Below are 7,180 nucleotides of genomic sequence, written 5' to 3'. Positions count from 1 at the left end.
TTTTATGTATAATGTAACATTCTGGTAATTTTTAGCTTGTCACCTAAAACCACAACCTTAATTTAACCATACATCAACATTTCAGGTAACACAGCTAAAATGTTAATGAACAAGTCTAAAAAATACCACTGGTCATTTAATTTTTCATTAAAAATAAAATACCCCTTGCAAAGAGTCACACAGATTGATCATGACTGAAGGCTATTCCCTCAAGGCAGAGAAATGACCTAAGTTTAATTGGTTCACATAAAAGGAGTCTTATTAGACAAATCTGACAGAAACGTTTGGCTGAATGTCATCTTATCTTCAGACTTCTTACCAACTACTTTTATAAATGATTATAGACTAATGATTTATATTAGTAATTATATCAAAGTAGGCAATTTGTTTTTTAGTACCGACTATGTACTAGGCATGATGCTATATAATAAAGATACAGTAGAAAACAAGACACATGCATGATTCTTACCCTTATAGAGTTTGTAACCATGGGATATGTCATGAACAATTTCTGATTCTACATAGATATTTAATCCTCCCTTCATAAACTAAAAGGAATGCTGACAATGAGCAAATGTCACATAAATTCCACTTTGATGAAAGTTTGATAATGATCACCAAAGTCAAGTGAGAAAATCTTAAATGGTCTTGACTTAATAAAAGCATGTACTAGTTCGATGACAATACATGCTGGTGTGTCTTACCAGCACATTTCTTCCAAATGGCATTGTTTTGTTGCATTTCAGGATCATAAACAGATGTTCTTGGTCCTTTATTTCACTATTACCTTCACGGACTCCCTCTTTCCTGGGGAACTTGCTTATGGAAAATTTCCAGATTCATTTGGAATGTGAGAAAGACCAAAGCAAACAGCAGAAAGGGATGATGGAAGCATATTCTAAGGCATGAGGACCACCACTTAATTTTTTAATAGGGGTTTAATAAACTACTGGAATATAAAACCCTTAGCTACTCAGTAATAGTTATCTTTTTTTTTTTGAGGACTCACTATGAAGAAAGCATTCTACTTAGCACTTTCCATGTGTTATTTCATTTAACTATCACAACCACCCCATGAGGTAGGGATTATTGTCCTTATATTACAGATGAAAAAAATAAAGTTCAAGGAAGTGAAGTAATTGGCCCAAGGCACATGGCTTATATTTGTTTGAAACTAGCTTTAAACTCAGGTCTGTCCAACTCTAAAACCCAACCCTCAACCACTGTACTATACTGCTTTATTACAATAAGATGAAGAAATGTTACGAGTGATCATTGCTGAAATTCATTTGTAAAGTCAGTTTTTACCATTCTGGTTAAACTCATTGCCAAACCTGTTATATCAAAAAGATAGTGGAGAAACTGTCATCTGTGTTTGATCTTACATCCTAGATAAACCTAACAAGAAATACAACTCCACACCCCAGGTAGGTTGTGGGTTCCCATTAACCTGTCATTTCAATTATTATATCTTTCCCATACTGAGTTGTCAAAAGCAGTCTTAATATCAAATTCTCACTAGTGGCAGTTCGCAGATGTGTTCACATGTTTCCACATGCTGGGCTCCAAAGTTATTACTATCTCTTTGAAGTAGACTTCAAATTGATTGAGGATAAGCAGGGTAATTATTTTAGTCAATAGTTTCTACTCCAAACTCTTCAATTTTTTTATCAGACTACTGACAAAAAAGAGAATTAGCTGACGCCTCTAGCTGAGGCATAAGGCCACAGTGCAAGAGCCAGGCTAGGAGGAGTAACACCATGGGGCTGGTAGCTCAGCAAGACAGGAAAAGAACCCCTGCAGGAAGAGAAAAAGCTGTAAAGTCACAACCCCAGTGGGGGGCTGACCAACAAAATGCAAGGTCAAACAATAATGTGGAACTATGATCCAGTTTGAGTAAATCTTGGCATATTTGGTGAGACAGGACAAGCATATCTGAAAGTTCAGACTGGGGCAATGTAACTGTCAGGTCGTGTCCATAGCATGAACCCACATAGTAGTTTGATGTTGAGGAAGGGAGAAAGAGCAGCAGTGTAGCCACAGGGAAAGCTTCTAGCTAAATGGCCAAGATAAAGGGCTAGGTTGTCTCAGATAACAGAGATGAGGTTAAAAGGGACTAAGACAAGCATGTGGCCCAGACTTCCCCAGTAATTCTAAATCCCAGAAGATTTCTCCTGTAGTGATGGAATCATTATGTTATCTCATTTTGGGAAATGGGTGGACCTAGAGTCAAGAAACTAGATCATCAGATCTAATCACTAAATAAACCAAACTATTTGGACAGTAAGTTTAAATGGGCCCCTAAATTTGATTTAGGCCAATCCTATTCCCCTTGAAACAGCTCATAGCACAGGTGAAGCTTGCATAAGTCCACCATACACATCCCAATTTAGAGAAGATGTCAAGATTCTGGAAAGATCCCAAACACTGTCTTCTGGCAATTCTTGGATGATGAAAAAGATGATGATGATACCTAAGAGTAATTATTTAATATGCACCATGCACTATGCTAAGAACTGTGCCTACAGTCTGATGGTTCTCAAATAGATCCACTTTGGAAATTATGGAAGCATTTTGAGTTTTAATTATGACTGGGGTCAGGTCTGGCATTTAGCAAGTATGGGCCAAGGATCTAAACAGTCCCACAATATGAATAATCAATGAGCTTGAAATTTCATTACTATCACTTTTGACATAAATCTGAGCTAGACCAATCCCACTCCCTTGAAATAGTTCTGTAAGTTAGTTCATTTGATCTTGACAATTACTTGGTGATAACATGACAGTTACCACTGTCATCCTCATTTATTAGAGGAGAAAACAAGTTCAGAGAGGTTGACCAACCTATGTTTGATTGTTGCTCAGATGGCTTGTCAGTGGCAGAACCAAGGTGAAAGTCCAGTCTAGCTCGTTATTTTGCAGGATTAAGCACTGAATCCAAAAAGTGACTCATGGGGGATAAGTGTTAGGAAGAGACACAAAGAGAGAAGCAGTAAGAGAAGGGTTGTCTATTTTAATTGCTGTCAATAGACAAATGCTCTCACTATTCACTGCAGGCTTGCCCAGTAAGTGCTGTCTTGACTTGTGATAAGCATACCTCAATGTAGTAAATGCACACTTTGGGTAGCAGCTCTTACCTTGTGCCAAACCCATGTCTAAACATCTGCACCTTTCTATTTAAATGTGATATAATGAAAGGCACACAAGATTGTGTTAGTGGATTGGCCACTAACAATTCTGGGAAAGTCACATGCTTATTTCTCAGTTTTTACCAAATGTAAAACGAGATAGCTAATGTAATGAGCTCCTGATATCCTTTCAAGATCAGTGAGGGGTTTTTGCTTTGCTATGAATGGTATCTGAGGGTGCACATGTGTAAAAGATATTTGACTTCAATAAATGCACATATATTTTTGGAGGAAGGGCAATTAACTAGGGACAATGCTAAAAATATTAACTGACTAATTGACAGAACAAGAATCTATCTTCAAAATTCCATCAGTGTCTGTGGAGTATTATGGGTACCCTGAATTCATCAGGCTCAGTTTTGCCTATAAGAACATTGATCTTTCACATGTGCTTCCCTAAAAATTGTGAGAACCCTGGGGTACAAGATTAAGAAGTGCTCTTACTTGGTGCATTTGAGTTGCAAAATTTTAACAACTCCCTGCCTACCAGAGGAAAAAAAAATCAGCTCTTTTTGTTAAAGTTTTGCAATATTGTTGACACTTGCAATATGAAATTCAATGTGAATGAAGGCAGAAACATCCAAGTAAACACCTCCAGAGTTCAGAGAGTTGGAAATTATCCTGACTAGGTGGATGAAAGATATTCTGAATCTCCGTCATGTACTCAACTTAGGAAATGGTGGGATGTTAAAGTTAAAACTGCATGAACCAAGCATCCAAAACTCCTGGCAGAACAGATTGGCACAATACCTTCCTCAACAAGTAGTTTTTTAAATACACAAATATGTGAAAATCCTTTTTTTAAAATCAATAACTGGATTGAATCAAAGTGAGGACACACATACCAACATGATTCTCAAATATCTCTCTTCCTTTACACTCCAGCATTCCTTAAATGGATTTACATATGAATGAACCTATATTTTAATGAAGTATCTCATTCCTGTCTCTTCTAACTGCAAATTATCTGACTGGAACCTATGAGAGAATAAGCTCTTAGATTTTGACAGGTGGTTCTGTATATATGTTTTCCCATGCTTTCTCATACAGATTGTAGTTAAACCACAGCCACAAACATCTAACAGTGAATAACACATTTAAAAACTTGGTGGTGAGAATAATTGTGCTTAAAACTGTATTGAACAAATAAATGGCTATTTTATCTCTAAGAGAGGATGTTAATACCTCAAATGAGGATGTCAAAATATGTTTGTATAATTTAAGAGCATAAATATAAGCCTAATTCCATACCCTCTTTAATTTTCTAAGTCCTGGTATGTATTCATTCTCTAACAAAACATTAGCCTCAGAACAGATTCTACATACATATCTTTGGTATTTGATAGGAGCTAATTAAAATATTTAACTTTCCCACCTGAATATGGGGTTGAAAAATAAAAGCAAAGAGACTGGGGGCAAAAGTGTCACCGATTACTAAAATGGCTGAGTAGATGGATGTAGTTTATATGAGTAGAAGAGAATGTTTCCTAATACTGAACCTAGAGTTAGACTGACTAATCTACCAGTCGTAGGCACAACTGGGCAGGACAGAGCTCTCCCTCCACACTCAGACAGTGAAGGGTAGTGCCTTCATTGGAGAAGAACAGAAAACATGCTCCCTCTAGGCAGTTTGCTCCTAAGAGGAATAAGAGAAGGAGTAATCCAAGCATGGCCAGTTTATTCTAGCCAATTTCACCACTCAGATAGTGCTGAGTTCTGCTGGGAATGAGTGGGCCAAGAGGCAGAGAGAGACTAGAAATGTTATATCCAGCCCCTCCATATGGAAGGCACACCACCCCTTGATGTAAGCCAGGCAGTCACTTGGTTTGGGGATGGGGAGCAGCGACCAAATTCATATCCCCATTGACTGGTATAGTTTTTATAAAGGTAGTTGAAAAATATATATTACTTTTCTCTACATTAGATTTCTCACTATGCAATAGCTTATTCCCAGAGAGAAATGACACAGAGGCATTTATGTTTGAGTAGAACTTTCCATCTGTCTAGTTTAGCAATTGACCTGATGGTCAGGAGGGAGAGAAAGAGGGACTGGTGAAATTTCAGGGAAAAGGATAGAATTAGTATGATCTATTATGGTGAAGTAGTTCTTAGGAAAGCCTACCAAAATTACTTTCTTTTTTCCATGATACTCATGAGAATTGTGGGCAAGTTTACTTAAACCACACCCACCCAAGTCAAGTGGATAATTACTCCTATTAACAATCTGTGTAGCAAGCTACTTCTATGTCTAGTGATATTGCTTTAAAATCACAGTTCTCTATCCTGTTGGCTCTCCAAATTGCTCCTCTCACACTGGGTGAGTTTCTCTATTTTTAAATCATCTAGACTTAAATTAGTCATATCTTCTTTCTCACCTGTAAATATAGCAACAAATCTGAACTACAAAACTTTATCCAGACTAAGATCATATGGAATCTCCAGCCAAGAGGTTTCTCAGAATTGTGAAAGGTGCTGTTCTTTTTTAAATGGAAACAACAGTTTTGTTTTTGACAGTAGTTCCACTATTTCAGATTTGTTTTTGGTTGTCAAAAATGTTGAAAGAAATTACTAAGTTCTTATTGTTTAGCATCCCTTAATGGATTCAATAAGAACCACTAGATCATGATCTTCTAAAGGACAGATTCTTTTCATCTACAGCAATATAATATGAATACTTTTAACAATGATAAATGCAATTTTGGAAACCTCTATTGGATTGTGGCAACTAGATCATTTGTGCCACTTATGAAACAGGTTCATATTAATCTAATTCTCTATGCTATCAGTGCCCAACTATGGAGGGAGATAGATGAGGACAAGAACTGGTATGTTATGATAGTTATTTTACAAACTGAATAGCATCATTTCAATCTCAAAGTCATGGTGTTCATAAGCAATTTAATCTGATTTATCTTCCCCTATACTCTGAAAGAATCTTGTTTAAGAAGCAGAATAAAAGGTGTTATTTCTTCTAAGACTCCAACTAAGCCTACACAGGATTCAATGCATGTGATAGTCTCACCTCTTGTCCCTAAAAATAGCTCAGAGTTAGAAAGCAAGCAATTAATACATCTGATGACAGTAAGGCGCCTTGCCCCACCTCCTCGACCATAATCTCATATGTGATTCCAGAATATCGACTGTAAAAATACAGTGACCGGTCGGACCCCTCATCTGAAAGCTGTGAAAACAGAGGGCCCCAGACATTAATTCTTCTGCCTAAAGTGACACATCCTGTGAGAGGCAGAAACAGAGCTAGAAAACAAAAGCTCCTCACCCAAGTCCAATGGCCCTTCCTTGATCAAACCCGGGGCAACAGCTGAGGCTTACATAATCATGGAATAAGGAAAAAAAAGTAGTTTTATGCCTTAAATGCTACTACGAAAAGAGCTTTTCCAAAAAGGGTCCTTTGCTAAGTATTTAATACTCATATTTGGATGGTGTTTGTATACCTGAAAATGTTGATGGTATCATAGTTTTCTCAGCCTCAATAAAACAGATGTATACTTAAACCTTCTGGAACAAAGTTGTCTCCAGTCCAAAGCTATCAACGATCAAATGTGGGAAATGTGGAGTCAAGGGATAGAAATAGGAAGTGGAAGGCTACATTCCCACTACTTGTTACTCATGTTTTGGTACATTTTAAAGAAACTCCAGATCAGTTTATTGATAGGATTTATAGGATGACTTAGTTTCACCAGAAAGTAACAAATTCTTCATGAAAGTGTATTAATCCCAATAAGGTAGCTCTGTCTTCATTTACAACCATCTGTTGAAAATGAATTTTTATGAGTTGTCTTCTCAACACAGAGAAAAATTTAACCCCCAAACCACAGAATTGCTCAGCCTATTCTGAAGCTTGATAGGCTGTCTAGGATGTCATGTATACAAACTAAATCTGTTTACCTTGTGCATTCGTAGTTTAATATTTCTTGCAGAACAAAGTCTATAAATAAAACTGTTTAACTTTCAAACCCGATACAGCCCCAAGT

The 7,180-nt window shown here is 36.9% G+C and overlaps 1 long non-coding RNA gene across 2 annotated transcripts in view; it reads right to left on the bottom strand.

Annotated features, from left to right (window-relative positions):
* Positions 1 to 5,904: 5,904 nt before the first annotated feature.
* Positions 5,905 to 7,180, bottom strand: part of LOC140850491 (uncharacterized) — a 216,746-nt gene continuing 215,470 nt past the window's right edge. For both annotated transcript variants that reach the window (XR_012133398.1, XR_012133397.1), the window contains exon 3: positions 5,905 to 6,957. This is a non-coding gene — a long non-coding RNA (uncharacterized lncRNA). The remainder of the gene's footprint in view (positions 6,958 to 7,180) is intronic.

This window comes from Manis javanica, chromosome 7 (genome assembly GCF_040802235.1).
Source record: "Manis javanica isolate MJ-LG chromosome 7, MJ_LKY, whole genome shotgun sequence".
In the NCBI taxonomy this organism is placed as follows: Eukaryota; Metazoa; Chordata; class Mammalia; order Pholidota; family Manidae; genus Manis; species Manis javanica.
This window is presented reverse-complemented; position numbering and strand designations above follow the sequence as displayed.